This window comes from Cibotium barometz, chromosome 63, assembly GCF_041138505.1.
Source record: "Cibotium barometz isolate CiBa-2024 chromosome 63, ASM4113850v1, whole genome shotgun sequence".
In the NCBI taxonomy this organism is placed as follows: domain Eukaryota; kingdom Viridiplantae; phylum Streptophyta; class Polypodiopsida; order Cyatheales; family Cibotiaceae; genus Cibotium; species Cibotium barometz.
In genome coordinates, this window is record NC_141108.1 from 24406456 (window position 1) to 24428176 (window position 21721).

Here is a 21721-nt window from a genome sequence, read left to right on the forward strand (position 1 = left end):
CTCTTGTAATAATCCCCCCTCAGAAATGGAAAAAGATCTTGTTTTACCCTGTTTTGGTCTAGAGAGAGAAAATATCTAGAGAGAGATAATTCAAAATTGAGATATCTTTGGATACAAAAATTCTCCTAATGTCTAAGATGAATTCCCCTGAAATAGAAGTTCAAAGTGAACTTTCCAATGTGTATTAGGAATTAATTGAATATGTGTATAAGGGACCTTAGCCTAAGGATCCACATTTTCAGAAATTTTTAGATTAAGGTCCAAATAAGGTTCCAGAGGGCCAATAGGATTAACCCAAGTGTTGGGATGAGATAAATAAAATGAATAAAAGAAAATAGCCCAAAAATGAGTAAATGCTGACATAAGATGAAGAGTTGACTGAGTACAAGATTTATTAGTTAAAAACTAAGGTATATTAGTAAAAAAATGAGATATTTAGGTGAAATGATGCATTTTTGACACCTTAGCAGGGTAGGAAACCCACTTGAGCCAGGCGCCTTCTTCACCATCATTTTTTGTCTTTTTTAATTTGAAAAAATGTGATATTTTTATCTCTCCTCTCTCCTAATGCAAACTAGATCAAAAAGGGAGCCAAACTGATCCAAATCTTGTCCAAATTGGGTCAAACTGAAGCTAGAAACCTCTAGAACCCAGTTGGACTTGTTAGTGGCCTCCCTCACCTAGAAATAGATCCTCGTTCCTTTGTATTTTCATATGGGAGCAATACCATGCCAGTATTATCTTTAAATTAGTATATTTTTATTATCCCTCTAATTTGCCACTTCTCTTAAGAGCTTTGAAACTTCTCTCTCCTCCATCCTCTCTTGGAGATTACTCTCCCTCTCTTGGTGGCCAAGTACTTGCTTGGGGACTTCACTTCTAGCCAAAGAAACAAGCCCAAATCAAAGGTAAACCTATTTTAATGGTTTTCTTTCAATTTTCTCAATGATTTTCTTCTTCTAAACCCCTCTAAAGCTTGAGAAACTTTCCAATCTATGGCTTTTTCTTCAAATCAAGCTTTCCATCATAGATTCATAATGTCTATTTAGATTAATGTTAAGTTTTATACTTAATTATAATGATTTCTTTAAGAAAGTCTCTCTTTTGGAAAGATTAGTCATTCTTATGGCTAGATCCTTGGTAGCAGGATGATTCTTAATAATAATCTCTTTATCTTAACCCAAACTCTAAGCTTGTCAAGCTAGAGAAAGAGATTAGTTATTTTCATGATTTTTAATCTAGAAAAACGGATGATTAATTCTTTTAAACTTGTTTATGATATGGAAAAATCATATTAATTCATCCTAAATTGAAAGAGGATTATGCTAACATTTTTAGAAATAAGAAATGATTATTTTAGTCTAATCAAGAGAATTAATCATAATTATGCTTATAATTATGCTATGTATGCATAAATTTAATTTTAAATTGAAAGAGAAGTTTCTATCATATTTTCATTACAAGTTTTCATTTTAAATAGAAAAGTGAATATTCTCAGTAATTGCAACGAAGCTATGGTAATTTTTTTAAAATATATATATATATATATCTTATTTTTATGCATAATTTTAAATAATGCAAAAAGAGAAATTCCTATCATATTCTAGGTTTAGATATTTTTATACTAAAAGAATGATTTTCATCATATTTATGGAAAATACTTTTTAGTATTTAGGCATATTTATTTAATTAACAAAAAAGAGAAATTTTTGATAAATTTATTTTTCATGCATGAATAGAATTTCGATGTAAAAAGAGGAATTTCCATGATAATCTAGATTCAAACATTTAAATGTTAAAAGATGAATTTTTGGCATATTTCAAAATATTAGTATTCTTATTCATTTATCAAAAGCGAAATTCTAAGTATTATCATTTTCTTAGAAAATATGGGAATGATTTTATGTAATAAATTTTATGCAAAAAGAGGAGTTTTGAGCATTATCGAATTGACAGAAAAATAAAGAAGGTTATGCACATTTCTTTTCTAGAATCATTCAATTTACGAAAATAAAGAAGGTATGCACATTTCTTTTCTAGAATCATTCAATTTACGAGAATTGTGGAAATGATTCATTTAAATTAGTGTTTATACTGAAAGAAGAAATATGGGGCTCTTGGGCTCAAGAGTCTTGACCCTTGAATGCAATAAATTAACATTTATGTAGGGTTTTGAGCTACGGTTCCCTAATGGAGGGACTGTGTTAGCCCATGGTCCCCCTTGGGAAACAACAATGAATGCATGTATGCTCTTGGGCAAGACTCGACCCTTGAATGGTACACGCATATGAGCTACAATTTTCCTCATAAACAGGGATCGTGTTTTCTCATGGCCCCTTGACACACCATAGTCACATGTCACATGTTCATATTGTTGGGAAAAGCATAATGAGTGATAATGCAAGCTTAATGTGAGCAAGGGATATTAAATGAGCTATGGTGGTTCAAGATAATCCATGGTGGTCACATGAGCAAAAAGATAATTAACTAGCACTTAATCAAGGATAATGGCAGCATGATGAGGAGCTTCACATAGCATAGAAATTCGTGTTTTTCTCATTAGGAGGGCCACCATTTTATAGCCAAGGTGTACATGGTTGAGTGACATCACTGCTTACATATCATCAAGGGCATCCAAGGCCATCTCCCCCCACATGGCTCCCTAGAATATAGCCTCCAGAGCATCTTCTGAAACTCGCCTATCTCAAGTGGGGGTTTACCCTTCATTCACCTGGATTCTCTTCATATTACATGGTCCTTTTACATTTCATTGTGTGCCTTAACCTTAGACCATGACATTGATCATATATTCCAACACCCTCCCTTGATCATGGCATGGTATATTGCCCTCCCTTGATCCAAACATTACATGAAAGAAAAAGCTTAACTCATAAGGAGTATAGCTCTACAGTACATAAAAGAAATTAGCATTGCTCATAGGGAGCATAGCTTCTACATTGCGAAAAGAAAATAGCATGACATGAAAACATTCCTCTCCCATACCCCATCGTCATCATAGCATCATCATCATCATATCCATGGGCATCATCATCATTTGTTGGTCATGGAGACCCAACTCCCCATCAATCCCCCCTTGAGGGCTACATGGCCTACTGAGAGATATTGTGGGCATCATAATAACACATAACCTACATCATCGGTGGTTAGAGGTGTCCATACATAAACATTTGGGTAAGAGAGAGCATAAACATTGTTGGCTTTAGAAAGCCCATTCTGCATCTACCGCTTCATCAAAAGAGGTAGTAACATTGTTACATGCTTGAATTGCTTCTTCGGAATCATTCGAAGTGCTTGCCATATTTGCCTGGTTGGTGTAGCATTTGTCGGCGAGGTGACCTGGCTTTCCACATTTGGTGCACATTCGCTTTGGCTTGTCTTTGTGGTAGCAATTCTTGGCAAGATGTCCTGTCCTTCCACAATGTGTACATTGGAGTGGTTTGCCGGCTTGCTTTTGAACAAGGTATGCCTGGGTTGAGACAAGATCAATGGCCCTACCTTTCAACTTCTTCTCTTCTTCCAAGAGAACACTCTCTATTCCCTCCAAAGTGGGATCCTGCATGTACTTTAAGGTCGGCATGAGTGTATCATACTCGGATGGCATTGACTTTAGGAGGATGGCTATGGCATCACTCTCCTTGACTGGTTCATTGATGGCTTCGAGCTGGGCCATCAAGCTCTTCATGGTGTTGATGTGAGACGCAAGTGTCTCATCAACCTTGAACTCTAGACTGTAAAAGTCTACTTTGAGACTGATTTTGCTGTGGAGGCCTTGAGCACCAAAGGATTTATCCAGTGAATTCCAAGCAATTTTGAAGATGTTCCATTACCAATGTAATGTATATAACTATCTTCAACTCCAAGGGCAATGAGAGCTAATGCTTTCTCATCCTTGGTTTACCAAGAGACTTCTCCTTCTTGTGTGTGGCAGGTTTAGGTATAGTACCATTGACTATGCCCCAAACTCCTTCTTTCATTAGTAAGAACCTCATTTTGACTTGCCAAGTGTGGAAGTCATGACCGTTGAATTTCTTGATGAAAGAGGATGATATGTAAGTTGACTCCATGATTGGAATTGAACAATTCAAAGTATTAAAAGCTAGAATCCCCCTTCACCATATAGATGCATGATATTACTCAAGAATTTCCCAAACCCATAAGCCTTTGCATAGTAATAATAACTGGGCCTAGACTTGATTTTCATCCTAGGTTTTCTAATTTTGCTTTTGGGTTTCAATGATTTCTTGATATAAACTTCATTAGATGATTCCGTATCCGAAGGCATGACTACAAAAAGGTATTCAACTCAATATGCATATTAGAATGTCATCTCAATAGATAATTACTATTAAGTACATGATGATTAGTGGAGGTGATTAATTCAAAGAGAGAAAACTGCCCCAAAAAACAGAGTGAGCTTTGAGCAATTGAATGAAGCTCTTCCCAAATGAGAAACATAAAATGCTTTAAACCAAGTGAAAACCAAGGTGTTGGCTTTAAACTCAGCACTCAAACATGTCAAGATGCTGCATCAATCTCTGGAAATCTTCTCTGCAACACAGCATGTACTGCCACTGATAAATTAGTTCAAACAGCAGCTACAGTGGACCATTGCTCATGAAAATCAACACGTGAGGGCTTCATAGCATCAATGTTATGCTCACAAGAGGAATTAGCAAACCATTCACTATACGGCGCTAATGTGACGAATTTCACTGCGCAGAAGCGTGCTGTTGCAGAGTTGATTGCGCCGCGTGGAGTTCGTGGGAGCTCAAATGGAGCTAGGCATCGATGGAGCCGGCTGCTAGCTTTCTTTTGAATCAAAAAGCTTGTGATTTGATGGACTATAGAGCTCGTATGAAGCAAAAGACCAGCAGGGGGTGAGTTGGAGCTTTAATGGAAAGCTTGAAAAAATGAGAAATCTAATTAATGTGGTTAATTACTATGCCTAAGGATAATCATGGCTCTGATACCATGTTGGGAAAAGCATAATGAGTGATAATGCAAGCTTAATGTGAGCAAGGGATGATAAATGAGCTATGGTGGTTCAAGATAATCCATGGTGGTCACATGAGCAAAAAGATAATTAACTAGCACTTAATCAAGGATAATGGCAGCATGATGAGGAGCTTCACATAGCATAGAAATTCGTGTTTTTCTCATTAGGAGGGCCACCATTTTATAGCCAAGGTGTACATGGTTGAGTGACATCACTGCTTACATATCATCAAGGGCATCCAAGGCCATCTCCCCCCACATGGCTCCCTAGAATATAGCCTCCAGAGCATCTTCTGAAACTCGCCTATCTCAAGTGGGGGTTTACCCTTCATTCACCTGGATTCTCTTCATATTACATGGTCCTTTTACATTTCATTGTGTGCCTTAACCTTAGACCATGACATTGATCATATATTCCAACACATATGCTCCTGCTCATAACTTGCATATCCACCAGCATAACCATATCCATGCACATATCCATATGGAGGCCCATATAGCCCAAAAATCACCCCCAGCATTACCCCCCAACCAACTGTCCGACCTACTCCACGTGTCATGAGCCTTGACCAATTTTTAACCTTCATTGCACAAGCCACCCCCAAGCAAGAAGCCATGGCTAGAGCCTATCTCACCCATGGTGAGGCAGGTGCAGGCCCATCATCAACCACGACCACAATCACACCTGCAATCATACCATCTCCTACTCAAACCCCTCCATCTTCGAGCCGTTCCTCCAACTGCAGTCGCGTGGGTAAGCGTCATAGGGGTGGTGGTGGTTGTGGTGGTGGTAGTGCCACGGATGCATTTACCCCTCCATAAGAGCGTCCACCCATACAGAGTATGGGTGACACCCCCATCTCATCGTGTCGATCTAGTCGACATTTTAGTAGTAGCCCTCTCCCTAAAGCAGATTAGCATCTTTACACGGTATAGGAAGGGAAGGTCATTCTTGATGATGTTGGTCAAGAGATGCAGAGTCATGTGAGGGAGCTATGTAAAGTAGTATTTGCCCATGAAACTCTCACCAAATTCCTCCACCTCCCATCGAAGAAGAAGACAAGAATTTGTGATCAACTCAAGAAAGAGTTCAAGCCTGCCTTAGGTAGCGAGGAAGTACCTAAGAAGTGGATCTACGATCTCATGAAAGATTGTATGAAACACAGGAGGTCCAATGTCACCCAAGCGGTGAAAATGGGGGGAGAAAAGCCTTGGTTCATTGACCAAAAGAGATGGGATGAGGAGATGAGTAAGCACGCTGAAAACCCTTGACGATACACGTAGCAAGAGGGAGAAACGGCAAAGTAACTAGAGAGCGTGGAGAGCTCGCACCTCAGGAGCAGTGGATGGGACTCATTTTATGAGTATTTTGTAAGTATCCATGCTTTCTGTAGCCTCTCGTTTATATGTCAACTAGTGTATAGTTGTATTTTTTGTTTTCATGTATGCAAGAGAGGGTGGTAGGACACTAGGCTACCAAGTTGGAGGAGCGTTGTGCATTTAAGCATGGCACTTATGCCTTGCTTGAGCAAATTGAGCACGGCGGTGAAAATATAGATTGGATAGCTGTGGTTTCGGTAAGGACGTTGTACCCTATGCCAATTTGAGGTTTTGGTAAATTTGTATATGCTAATTTGTGGGTATTGCATTGCTTTTGCAGAGAGCCATTAGGAAAAAAGGGAGCTCATTTTGGGGCCTTTTACAGTTTGGAAAAATAAGCTCTCAACCAATCAACAGAGGGCCAACGTAACATTGGAAATTCACAAAAATAAGAGAAAATAGATAAAAGAAACAATACTTTATGTAGGTACAAGCGTGCTACATTAATGTGGAGATTGGTTTTTTATTCTCACAAGATCTTTGGACATGAAGATAGAATCTAGTCTGACATTTTCTCTGACAAAGGCCTTCCCGCTTCCACCTTCCTTTGAACTTTGAAATGTTGTGCTGCCTTTCCTTCGAAAGGTCTACCATTCTACACCACTGCCTCATTGTGGAGCAGTCTCTTCTTTTCCAAAACTGCTCCCTTGATCCTGTTTGGCTTAGAGTAAGATGTTTCTTGTCAACTATTTGTCTGCCCACTTTCTCTTTCTTGAAACTTCACTTTGTTATCTTGTTTACATTACTTTGCTGTTGTTACAGATTCACAAGGTCTCCATGGTGAATAAAAACTATGGCCGTTCTTGTGGAAGACGCTCTATGGATGATAATGCTATGAAGGCAGAATTATACCACACATCCTTACCCCGTCGTCCTGCTTCTTCTATTTCTTCGGTAGAGAATTCAAGTACAGTCAAAACGGAAAGAACTTGGGAAAGGTGTAGTGTTTCAAAAGGAGCATGGGTGCTCATGCAACCTAGCAAAAGAAAGAGACCCCAGACAAAAAACATTTTCTTGGTGTCATGGAAGGGAAGAGTACGAGATTTTAAAATCACCAGAGGGAAGATATCGGTGAAAGAAGTTTTGATTCAGCATGTGTACATGCATAAAGAACTTGTCTTGAGAGACTATCCAAATGATCTTCCGCAACACAGGCCTAATTGTATATTTTTCTATTGTGGTTTTGTTCTTTATGAGGTGTATGGATTTTTAAGATGAAGCTTTATTTCTTTGCTTATTGACATTCTTGTGTTATTTTATTTCAGATTTATACCCTTCACCGTATGAGACATGGCAAAACATCGATTGTATTCTGGGATTTATAGATGTTTTGCATGGATCGATAGGAGAACAACAATACCAAGGTCGATGTGCAACAGAGCTAGCTCAATCGGGTATATTTTTTACTGATCATTTTTATCAGTTGTTGCTGGACAATGCTAACACACATGGTGTGTTAAGAAAACAAGACCTTCCGGCATGGAATTCAGTGGATTGGCCTCTCCCACATTTTATTGTTACAGAGGCATATAGGGCCAAGCTTTTCAAAGAAGTACAGAAATCTCTGAGGCCCAATATTGCCACAAGGATAATAAAAATTTCTTTATGCATGCCTCTCACAGTTTTTGTAGACTTGTTTAATACCTTTCTAGTGAAGGTTTCAAAAACAATGTTCACAGTTAAAGCAACAAGTTTGACATGCATGCCACAATTTTTGGATAAGGTTGGGATAAGAAGACATGTAGTTCAGTGTTTTGTGAGGTTGTCCAACCTTCTATGCAACTGAAGTACATGGTTGCATCACAAAATTTTATTTTTTCTTTTTATTATAAGCGCAGTCGAATGCTAGGTACAAAACTAGTCCCAATGGATCAAGATGAAGATTCTTTTGGTGCAAAAAATAAACTTCTTGATATTGATGTTGTTGAGAATGGTGATGTGCTAGTCAATATCTCATTAAGACAATGTTGCTCCCTAGCTCAATTGCGCAATGACATTCTGTTTGAGACAGAAGGTTCTATTTCAAAGGACTTTTTATTTATCTATAACAATAAGAAGGTACACCATCTGACTTATCCTAGTCTCATTAAGCACTGCTATTAGTTTACTTTACCCTATTGTTTCATATTGCTTATTTGCAGGTGCTCAAAAGAGAGAGTTCAATAAAATGCAAAGACATTGAAAATTTAAAAATTGAGATAACACAGACTCCATAAACAAAGGTATTATATTCAATAAAGTAAAATTTTGTATAGAAGTGTTTAATTATATATGTAGAATATATTCTTGACAACCATTTTCTATTTATCTATAGGCTGATCCAGAGGCTGCTCTACATGGTCCAAGCTCACCGTATCATCTTTTTTTGGAGAATCTATTTTCTGCTGCTCTATCCTGTCGTGTATAGTCTCTTGGTGCTGCTCCATTGTCTACTCTACTGCCCCTGGAGCATCTGTTTGCTGATGCTCCATCTTCTCCTCAATAACATCAGCAGGTCCTTGTTCTTGTGGCTTCTCCTCATCAGTACTAGGTCCTTGTTCCTGTGGCACCACATCAGCATTATCTGTGTCATCAAGGTGTATGACACCTTCTCGGACTTTAGAGCTCTCACCCAACTCGACAGTAGCTGGTACAATAGGTTTGGGGGAGGCATACTTCAAAAACTTCCAAATTGTATCAGCTCTGAAACTATATACATAGTTCGAGCTGAAGCTATCTTCTCTCATCTGCAATGAGATATGATGATTTAGAACACTTTGTACCAATATCAATTATTTTGAAGCTAAATGAAAATTATTTTTTCTTACAAGCTCTGGCTGTCCTATCTCAAAATTGCTTGAAAGTATATATTTGGCACTGATCAGCACTCTCCAGCCGCCGCCGCAGCTACTTGAATCATCTTATTGTGGTGTCTGTACAGTTGGAAAGTTACGTTAGAAACTGTTAATATCTGAACAAAGCAAAATTATTCAATAAGTTCAAAGGCATAGCATGAAATAGACATCAGTAGAGGGAATGACTTTCTACCTCTAAATCTAATGGCTCTATTGAATCCAAAAGATTGACATTAGGAGGACAGTGATCCAATGCATCTAGAAGCCTTCTAATACAACTGCAATACATATAGTTCAGTTAGTGTGCATTAAATCAAAATAATGAAGTTTAAAGTTAAAAATAGCACACACACCACTTACAATTTCAGCTCTCTGTGTGTGTTTTTAAGAGAGTTGAATAAAAAGCATTGCTTCTGCTAGATGTCAATAGAAGCAAAGCTCCAGTGGTCATTGCGTAAGGAAAAAAGCATTAAGAAATCAAAGGCTACAAGAGTTCTCAATCTTGAAGAAAAATCCCAAAAGAAGCAGTCACCCACATACTTGTTATGGTATGGAAGTAGCAAAATATCGGCAACATCAAAATCGCAGTATCTAAACCAATTGCACACCTGCACCATGTTTCAATCTCTTGGCCTTTTGCTGGAGCAGGCTCATTGGCTTCCCCTTCCTGCCATGTGCAACTCTTCCCTTTGGAGGCACACTAGCTGCCCCAGCTGCTGCTGCTGCTACAAGCCCTGGCCCCTTGCCAGCCCTCCTTACAGTTGACTTGGTTCTTGCCATCACTCTGACTGCATACAAAGCAATGGAAAGAGATTACAGCCATGGAGAACATGGAATGATACAAGAAGGCAATGACAGGGGGTGGATGAAGCAACATTTATAAATTTGCAACAAAACGCGATTTCGGCAGTTTGAAATTCCTAACAGCTCACTCTCGCGTTTTCTTGCAAATACCTGAAGTAACATGCTATTACATTCCTACAGTGATTTCTCCATCTTTACAACTAAAAACAATATGGATTGAGTTTATGCAAGGAGTGTACAGCCTTGGATAGCTTAGAAAGACACAAAATCGCAATGATAGGGGTGGATGAAGCAACAATTTTATATTTGCAACAAAATGCGATTTGGGATGTTTGAAATTCCTAAAGCCTTCTCCTCACGTTTTCCTGCAAATTCATGAGGCAGCATACTGGAACATGCCTTCAGTCATTTCACTGTGTTTGCAACTTGGTGCAAGATGGATTGAGTCTATGGAAGGCAAGAAGTGATCAATCTCTCACTCAACCAGCCCAATTCAAAAGTCTTCCTGCTTGTGGTTGCAATGGAAAAAGCTAAGAAATGCATATAATATTTATCTTAATATCTAAGCTACATCACATCACTCAGTACCTTATCCTCATATACTATTAAACAAGAAGAAAAGGATATAGAGAGTCTTACTGACCTGGAAGCTATCTGTAGGTGTGCTGTGCTGGTGATGAGTACCCTGTGCTGGGGATGAACCTTTGCTGCTGGTTAGGATGCTGATGGTGCAGAGTAGGGAGGTAGAGAGGCAAGAGAGGGGAGGGCCTAGATAAGAGAGATTAAACAGGAGGAAAAAGATTAATGCAAAATACAAACAAAGCAGCTAATAAATACCACACGTGTGGAATGGAGTCGTTTTTTCACACGTGTGGATGGGACCCAGATCTCTTGGAGTTTGAAACTTGGCACGTGTGAATGGCACTTTTTGCCTTGAAACTTGTGCCAATCATGATTTCATAATCAGATCCATAAACACTCTTCCCTCCCCGTCTTTCATCCCTGCCAGCACCCTCCCATCATCCTTTTCCTTCCCCCTCTGATCCCTTCCTACCCAACACACTCCATCCAGACTGCAACAACCTGCCTGAAGACTACTACCACTGCCAGATCTCCAGGTTACCTAGGCTGCAGCTCAAGTTTGGAAGAGAGCAGAAAAATCACCAATGCAACTCCAACAGCATGGAAAAGGAAAAGAAAGGTCAGAGATCTATATTCTTTTCAATGTTTTTTGATATATATATCTTCCATCCATGGAATTCTTGAATCTTACTGCCCAAGAATCTGGTACAGCACCCTAGGATTTGATTGGAGATGGATATCAATAGGACGTAGTAGTTTGCAACAAAATGCGAGGAGGGTGCTTTACATTTTCCAAATGGCCCTATATCGCGTTTTCCTACAAATTCTTATATTAGTTTTGGTTTTCATTTCTTCCTCATTGTTTTGCTCTCTTTGGCCTTGGGGAATTCTTCCTAGTATCATCTACTGTCCAGGACACTGTGAGATGATCCTAGCATTTGATTGGAGATGGATGTCAATAGAAATGGAGAATTTGCAACAAAATGCGAGGAGAGTACTTGACATTTTCCAAATGGCCCTACATCGCGTTTTCTTGCAAATTCATGTGTCCCTTTTGGTTTTCACTTCTTCCTCATTGTTTTGCTTTCTCTGGCCCTGGGGATTTCTTCCTTGATGTGATGAGAAAAGTTTTTGCTTTGGAACAGTTGATTCTCAGGCCCCTCCTTTCAAGAGGAAGCTGGACTTTTCTGCTGCTATACTTAGACCACAACAATCACCAGGTGAGTCATGTGTGCTCATGAAGAGAGTTGTTTGATGATATCCTTTACATTCCCTGATTGCATATGTCAACATATAGAATTCATGATATATAAATTTTTGTTCAGGCAAAAGCAAGAGACTGGAGCAGAAAGCTGAGTCTTCCCTTTCAAAACAAAAGGAACCAGAAGAGGACAAATCTCCAGATTTTCTTCTATTTGACTTTCTTCACAAGTGCAAGGCTCAGAGGAACTTCCACATATACCACAGTATTTTCAACAGGGAGTTCACTATGAGCTCTGTACTAGAGCATCACAGAGATTTTCTTTCAGACCATTGGGATACCTTCAAACAACTGACAGAGGCAGGAAGGATTGTGGAAGGTGAAAAGGTTTTTGTGCATATAAATCATATTGTCTCCATTGACAGGCTGAGGTACCATGTGAATAGAAGATTTGACAGCCTACTTGAGGAATATAAATTCAGATGTAACTTGCACACCAGAAAGTGTATAGTGCTTGAGGAAACCATGGCATTCCTTATGTACATTGTCTTCCATCAACACTCTCTAGAAGAGCAAGGGCAAAGAGCAAGGGTAGGAGGCAGAAGAAGAAGACACATCTGTAGCAAGCAGAGGATGTTCCTGTGGCAACAGAAATGGTAGAGCAGGAAGAAGATATCAACCTCCAGGATGAGGGGCTGCAAGTGGCTGCTCTTGACCTTGTTCAACTGAGGACTGAAACTCTTAGGGCAGCACAGCCAGTTGAAGATTTTGATGTTCAGAGCAGTAACTATGCAGTGCCCATGCTTCCAGGTGTCTTGATTGGTGGTAAAGATTATGTTTTCCTCCATGATATAGAGTGTATGTTCAATTTGAGGGAGGACTATGCCATTTCCCTTATTGCCCAGGATTCAAGGCTTGACAAGGAGATTGGCATACAGGATGACCATTCACTATTGGCTTTGGAAACAACTTTTGATCCTGCAGAGGCCCTTACTATTTGTTTCAAAGAGGCTGAAAAGTTCCAAGAGCCAGATGAAGCTGCCTTCCAGCTCACACAGGAAGCTATGAATCTCTCAGCACTATACAAGGGAAAGATTAAAGAAGAGGCTGGGACTGGAGGGGAGAGGAATAAATCTTTGGAAAGATGAACTTCTTGTTGCTGATGAAAATGAGAAGGTATGATCTTGTTACTTCAAATCAAATACTTTATCTTGTGTTTAAATGTTTTGTAGTTGTGTAACTTCTTGTTGCTGATGAAAATGAGAAGGTATGATCTTGTTACTTCAAATCAAATACTTTATCTTGTGTTTAAATGTTTTGTAGTTGTGTATTATTGTCTCACTCCAATCTTTTGATATGCGGCAGCTACAAATTGAGGATGACATATTCCTCCAGAGAACAAGTGGAAGCAGGCCGGCTGGGTTTGGCAAAATGTCAAGCCTAGCTCATTATATTCATGATCTAGGCAGTGCTAAGATCTTGATTTACCATAGGCAGTTGAGCAACAATGGAGAAGCCATTGTTTACTTCTTTAAATGTTTGTCTAGGATTTTAGGTGCACATGATCTTTCATGGCAAAAGGAAAAGATCATTTTAATAGAGAGGTTGTCTGCCATAGATATATTTGGGGATTATGTGAATAAGCAGGCCTCTAGGGCCTCTTACTTTTTGTCTTACACTTCTTATGCATTAGCATGTGGTGTTGAGGAGCCCAAATGTCTGGAGGGCTATGGAAAACACAAGCTCATAAGGTTTGGAGAGCCACCCATGATTGCATCAGAGGCGACACAATCCAAGAAGAAGAACACGTGGAGATAGCTGAAGACAAGGATACCCCTCCCAGACAAGCAACACAGGCAAGCATTGATAAACAGACAGTCGACATCAAGCCAACAAGGAAGAAAAAGAGTCCAATCAAGTTCAAAAAGAGAGTTTTGACTGGCAGGCCCTGGGAGTAATAGGATTTAGTCATCAAATATAGCACAAACATTATGTTGAAGTTGAACTGATTTGTACAAAGTCTTTGATCCTCATCAGTTCCTTGTCCGTACGGACGATCAGTACCCTTTTGCGTTTGTCCCATCACCGTACGACACTTCAGTAGAGTCTTCCCACACTCAGTAGCTCAGTAGCTTCTAAAAACGTTTGACACTCAGTACCTTATTGGTAAGGATCAATAGTATGTCTAGCATAATTAAATAGTATTGATTGAATTTTTTGTGTGTAGCTCATGGATGTATTGATGCTTGTTAATATAGATCACATGTTTCACAAAAGAAATACTTTTGATAGAGTCTCAAAACATATAGGCATAACACCAAGAGTCACTTGTTCCACAAAATAAAAATCTATTGATTGAGTTTGAAAACATGTGGACATAACACCAATAAGTTACAAACTGCTATTCATGTTTACTTGTCCATTTATGGTTTCTAACTATCTTCGAATCCCTCCATTGTCTATGTCTCTCTGCTGTCATTGAATTGTCCAAAGTTTGTCTTCGTCTTTGCTTTTGGGCTAGAATAAAAGTAAGCTTTACTTTGGAACTAGCAACTTTTCTTTTAGCATGCAGCCTCTGTAGAATGCCTCGGTAAAACCATTGGAAGACTTCCTTCAGACTATTTGCCTTTTGACTCCCTCCGTAGTGTTGTGTGTGTCTGAAAAATGCATTACGTGCCATGTAGTGAGACTTCTCCATGCCTTGGGTAGACCAAATTGCTGGGCATCCATACTTTTTGACAAAATAGGGAATGTGGTTGTAGATGATATGCTATTTTCACAGAGACATAAGAATTCATAGTAAGTTATAAAAAAAGAGAGGATCACACTTAAGTAAAAGAAGAAGACAGAACTTTACCATGTAGTGAGTTATATTCCAGGCTATCCATGCGTCTTTCATTGACTTCCCAAAATGTTTAATTGCCTCTTCAAAGTTCTTGTAATCACTCTTTGTCCATGTTACATTGTCACAGAACATGAAGAGTTGATCAAGAGACCTCCACACCTCTGCCTTCACATTTCGTGCTTCCCCATCTGCTTCATGATCTTTCACGGCATTATGGACTTGCTTCCACAATCCATAATTAATCCTTGAAACTGTTCTACCTTGCCTTACTTGCTTACTACTGTGTTTGGGTCGAGACAAGAATCTTCTTGCCTTAACACCACCAATAGAGGGCTTGATTGGTACCTCCTTGCCATTGGTAGACTTTTTAAAATCCTTTGTGATATGAACATTACCTCCATGCAGACCGATATTAGATAACACTTTTTCCAATGCTTGAAGAGCATCCTTTCTATTTTTTTCGGGACAGAGTTTCCAAGCAAATCCAATATACAAAAATACAAATTTCTCAATAATTCGACATAGAGCATGCAATGTGCATATGTGAACACATTACATAGTGGAATGTCAAGAATGGCCTTGAAGTCAGGGTCAACTTTATCTCTATTAGGTGCTCTCTTCCACCATTTGGAATCCATTACTTGAGCTGATTCTTTGCAGTAAAGACAAGGAGACTTTGAGTTGCCTCCTTTACTAATGTTATACATGCACTTAAGTGTTTTAAGATCCCCCGCCATGTGCCACTCTACTTGAAAATCACCTTTTCCTGCAACATGGAGATTCTCTCCTTGCACTTGTCTTTTAATTATTCTTGGTATTTCCGTGTGGTGAAACACCTAATCTAGTGTTTCATGGTCTTCTGTCTTCACCTGTGATTATAGAAAACAAAAGTCTTACTATAAAAGATTTGAAAACAATGACTAAAATCAAGTACGAAATAAAAAATGATCATACCTGGAACGAGCCTAACCACCATATGTGTTTCTCCGACTACACACTAAAATACTTCGAACTCGCTTCAGTCAATGATGTATCAAGTGATCCATTCATCAATGTAATAGTAATCCTTTCCATTTTCTTTTCCTTTACAACCTCACACTCATCCAATTTGATAACAAATTTCAAAATGCCTTTGCACTCCTCAAATGTTATTCCATAAAACTCGACCATTCTTCTTTGAAGTTGTTGTAGATCTACAAATATATTGTTCCAAGGGTCATACACAGTGGTTCCTTTACCACCATAAAATATTTCTTCAATATGGATATATTGCCCAATAAACTCATCTATACTTTCATTCAAATGACCTCTTATCCTCCACACGATTGCTGGATTTGGCAGTAAAACTCGTTTAATCCTTTGATCTCTCAAAGTTGAGGATATCGCATGGAAAATCAAACTATATCCCTTCCTGCTAACTCCACTAACATCAAGAGCCTCTTGGATTGTAGTGCCATCAACTTGATTATTGGATATAAAGTCCTCTACAACATTCCGTTTGATTGTTTTGTATTTTTTTTCTTCAATCAAACCTTTTGCTACACCACAAGAAAGCAATCCTTTCATTTGTTTTAACAGGAAGAAGGTTGGGATCCATATTTTCTTTTGCAGGCTCCAATAGTTTCCTATAGTAACAACACAATATGCCTATATTATTCAACACCTCCATTCTTGTTTTGCGTTAATGGACAAAATAGATAGTCATTTGAGAGCCTTTTTGAGTATAAAAAATGAAAAATTTCAAACTAGCCTTGCTTCCTGAATTCTTCGCTTGCATCCACCAGTCCCAGCCTTCAAATTTGCAATGTTTTTAATCTTCCTGCTTCGTTGTCTGTCTTCAAGCATGGTTCTCTTCCTTCTTGCTCTTGTCAACTCTTTTTTACTCTTTGAATGCTCCTCAATTTCATTCTGCAACTGCTGCTCCAATTTTGCACGAATGGCTATCTCTGGCATCTTGGCCCCCTTTTCTTGTAGGTACATCGTTTTATATGTTTCTGCAAATGCAGACTGCGCTGAAATATAACCAAGAAGTCCATTTTGTCCATCGCCCGCAAACCTCAGTAGTGTGGTTGAATTGACAAATGGAGGCATAGAGTTTTTTACTAGACATTTTGGATATATGCTTCCATCGCACCATAAGTCAATATGTTGAAGCCCTTCTCTTCTCATATTTTCCCGTTGTTGAGCATTCAGCACTGTATCCTTTCGTCTTTTCTGTGCAGGAGCATATTGTTCTTCTAAGTCGATGTGAAGATGGTGTAATCGCTTCTTGAGATTGTGACTCACTAGTATCGGCCATTTTTTGTGCTTCTGAGGTTGCACAGTTTGCTTGTCAATCTCATAGTCTTTTTGTAACATGAATCATGGAGGTGTGGCAGTATCCATGCAATCATTAAGTTCAGTGATGGATTCTTTATGAGAGGCCTGTACATGTCGTCAAAAGAGATGCGGAATCTTCGGGAAACAAAAAAAAAACTAAGGAGATATTTAATGCAAAATCGTGTTAGTTAGACAAAAGATTATCTTATTCCTTTCTGAACTGACAGTTCGGTAGTCCTTACTGACAACTCTGAGCCACGTTTCTGTATTTTACTATTTTTGAGGTCTTTTAGGAGAGAAATAAATCAAAAAATAGTGAATTTCTTACAGGGCCCCAAAATGAGCTCCCTTTTTTCCTAATGAGTACCTTAGCCTTCCCATTCAGGTTAGCTTGCAGATTCGACACCCACTTTAGCTGGCGTAGTTTTGGAGTTGTATAGATCTTTTTGGTATTTGGTATTGTATAGATCTTTATTGCACCCTTTTTGGGCATGTATAGCCGCTCGCATATGCAGTAACTTTTTTCTATAAACATTTATCGTATAAGTATTGATATCATGCAATTTGGATCGATGTCTCACTGTGGTTTGACATCAAGTAATGAAACTTGATTTTGTACGTCAATGTATCTTTGTTTATGTTGATTCTTTAAGCATGTAAAATTTCACTTGAATGCAATAAAATCTTTAGATATTTGGCATAATGGTGTATCTAGGTATAGAATTGTACATGCATGCACCAGTATGCCAAAAAACAAAACTTGCATCCGTCGGTATGAACGTCAAAAATTCCCTACATCCATCGGTATAAGCGTTAAAAATTCCTTGCATCCGTTAGTATTCTCGTCCTCGGTAAATTCTTGCGCTCGTCGATATTTCTGTCGATATAGTTGTCGATATATGCGTCAGAAAGAACATGGGAGATAAGAGTAATACCGATGTAATTAGCGATGATTTTTGCGACGTCGTTATGGATGGTATTATCGATGACATTATAGATGACAGTTTTGACATTTTCGTAGCGATGGTTTTTTCGACACGAATATAGATGATCGTTGATTTTACAATGCAATTGTTTTACTCTAGAAAAAACGTCGGTATTTTATGAGTCATGTAGTAGTGATGCGTACGTGGCCTAAAAACCTACATCCTCGACATCATTTTACAACCAGTTTGGCTACTAATAAAAAAGGGGAAAGGAAGGGTTTTAATTAAAGAAGTTATATATGCCTTGTAGGTGTGATTTCTTGAATGAGTGTATTTGCAATGGTTACTAATATATGCCTTGTTTGTAAATACAGTCGTGATTTCTAGAACTAGTATATTTGCAATGATTTCTACACATCCCTTTGAATTTGCATGCCCAAAATCCTGCAACCTTTACCCCCCCAATACACAACTCTTCCCCCCCTCTCTCTGTGGCTAAATCTCCTCTCCTCCTAATGGATTCATAGGAATCTAAAGCCATACTGTAGAAATGGCTCCCAAGCCATTTCTACAGTATGCCGATGTTCTCTACCTGATGTGCTAGGTTTGCTTGTGATGCAATCAAAGATTACCATGCGAAAAGAAAGAGGGTGTAATGTGCCACTTTAAAGCTACAAATGGAAGAGACAAAGGAAGAGAATGCAAGTGTTGGAGCTGATGAGAACAAGCATAAAAAAATAAACAACAAAGTTGTTGAATGTTTCAATCTCTATATAAAAGCACTAGATGTAAGCACTAGGGCTGATATACTTTACCGAGTCATCAATCATTCTTCTATGAAGGATTTTACAGTGACCTTCCTTTGCAAGGAGTCACATCTCTGAAGTTATTTAAAGGCATGCACAATACACTTAATGCACTCAGAGTACCAAAAACCTCAGAGAAGCTCTTTGTAAAAAGATCTACTATTATGATGCTCATGAATGTCGCAACTACACATACATCTAGACCAAGCATTGCTGCTACTGATGCAAGATTACTCATCATACACAAAATAAATTTCTACTTAGCTTGGAATCAACAAAAAATGGTGAATTTTCATTGTCTATTTATCGACAACATCAATCTACCCAAGGAGTGCTATCTGTTAAGGTCAAGGAGTTAACATTCTCCTTTTGGGTGGGTCATACTCATGTGCCACCGAACAAAAATGATGTGTGCCAAAAGCACATTGGTAGAAAGTCAAATGTCAAGCATCTTTGCACCTCCTTAAACAATCTCTGGTAACAACCACAACAGCTTGGATTACCCTGTAGAATACTAACTATCATATTGCTATGCATTGGGAGTTCCATAGAGATTAGATTATTTTCTAGTTTAATCATGGTTTACCTTCATGTACATTTTTATGCTGCTAATATTCATCGTTGGATGTTGTGGCTAGTTTATTCAGGTAGCCAAAACCTCTCTTATATAGTGGTTTTAACTTGTTTATGTGACTCGCACTTGCATTATACCTCTCTTATATTGATTTCCGTAATGCTTTGAACCTCCCTTGTAGTATGAGCCTGTATGAAGTTAGTTTATAATATGTCTATCTAATTTTAAACCAACTCTAGACCTCTCTTATATTGGCTTTGGATTTGTATAACCAATTCTAATCTTTCTATGTAAGTTTATAACTTGTTGAAGTGTCTTGTATGATGATTTATAACCGGTTTTACTCTTTCTATGTAAGTTATAATTTGATCTAAATCTCTCTTTTATTGGTTTATAACCAGTACACCTCTCCTATAGTGGTTTCAGTAATGCTTTGAACCTTCCTTATAGTGGCAAGACCATTTGAAGTTAGTTTATAAACTGGTTTGAAATTGGTTGTATTTATGCTACAACCAGTTTGCAATTGGTTTCCCATTTACAAGCTAGTTTCCCATTTACAACCAGTTTGCAATTGGTTTCCCATTTACAAGCTAGTTTCCCATTTACAACCAGTTTGCAATTGGTTTCCCATTTACAAGCTAGTTTATAACCATTTTTAATCTTTATGTAAGCTTATAACCTTCTCTAAACCTCTCTTATATTGGTTTATAACTAGTTTTACTCATTTTGTGCAGGCTTATAACCTGCTCTAAGCCCCTCTTTTACTGGTTTTAAGTAGTTATAAACTACTTTAAACTTCTTTTATATTGGTTAAACTTCTCTTCTAGTGGTTTATCCAATTTTAATCTTTCTATGTAGTTTGTAACCGACTGCAAACCCCTCTTTTATTGATCTATAGCCAGTTTTAATCTTGCTATGCAAGCTTATAACCTACTTTAAACCTCCCCTATATTGGTTTATAACTAGTTTTAATCATTCTATGTAGGCTTATACCTACTCTAAGCCCCTCTTTTACTGGTTTTAACTAGTTCTAAACTTCTCTAAGCTTATTTTATATTGGTTAAACTTCTCTTCTACTGGTTTATCCAATTTTAATCTTTCTATATAGTTTGTAACCACATCTAAACCCCTATTTTACTGATTTACAACCAGTTTTAATCTTGCTATGTAAGCTTATAACTTGCTCTAAACCTTTCCTATATTGGTTTATGACCAATTTTAATCTTCAATGTGTAGGTTTATAACCTACTCTAAACCCCTATTTTACTAGTTTGTAACTAGTTCTAAACTTCTCTTATACTAGCTTATAACCATACAAGTTTGTAAACTTGTCTCTATAACCAATTCTAATCTTTCGATATAAGGTTGTAACCTACTCTAAACCCCTCTTTTACTAGTTTATAACCAATTTAAATCCTTCTAAGTAAGTTTATAACCTACTCTAAACTTCTCTTGCACTGATTTAAAACTAGTTTTGATCTTTCTATGTAAGTTTATAACTTGCTATAAACCTCTCTTACACTAGTTACCCTAGAGCTTACAACCTACTCTAAACCTAATGTCATAATGTTTGAACACTTTGTTACAACTGATTTTATGACCTTGTGTATTAATTACATCCTTGTTGGCATGCAGGTGGAGCTATATCTTCTCTTCAAAGAAACCACTACAACAAAAAGAGGGGTTAGCAAAACGATTATAGTGTGGCTTTTATAAAAGGATCTGGAAAAGTGTCAGGGTTAAGCGTCGTTGTAAGCGCCACTATAACCCTCGCTATTTTTTTGATGGTATAATCACTACTATATCCCACATTATAACCATCGCTATATCCCACAGTATTTTTGCCACTTAATGGCCTTGTCAAAAAATATCAACGTCGCTATTTTTGTCGCTCAGCAACACTGATAAAAATATCAACGTTGCTATTTTCTCTACTCAGTGGTGCTGATAAAAAATTAGTGTCGCTATTTGCGCCACTCAGCGACCGACGCTGATAAAAAATGTTACCATCATTGCGGTGCTGTGAAAAAAAATGGTGAAGATTGGGGCTAATGCCCCAATTTGCCCCAAAAAAATTTAATTCAATATATTGAAGACAGTTCTAATTTGTACAAACAAACATATTGACATATGAAAATACATTTGAAACATAGTAACTCCTGAAATGTTAATTGTTTTAAATCCCAAACACCATAAAAGGTGAGTTATATCGAAAATGCCATAATAGGCGAGTTACATTGAGTATGGAGTTACACAACATTAAACACAATATGCCAATCTCTACTCATTCTCCTCCTCCTCCTCGCCTATCGCCTCTTCATCATTTTTTGTAATGATGGGGAAAAAGAAAGAGAGAAGATTGCACTCATAATGGAGTACCACATGCATTCATGATGGAGTACCACATGCACTCAAGATGGAGTAAAACATGCAC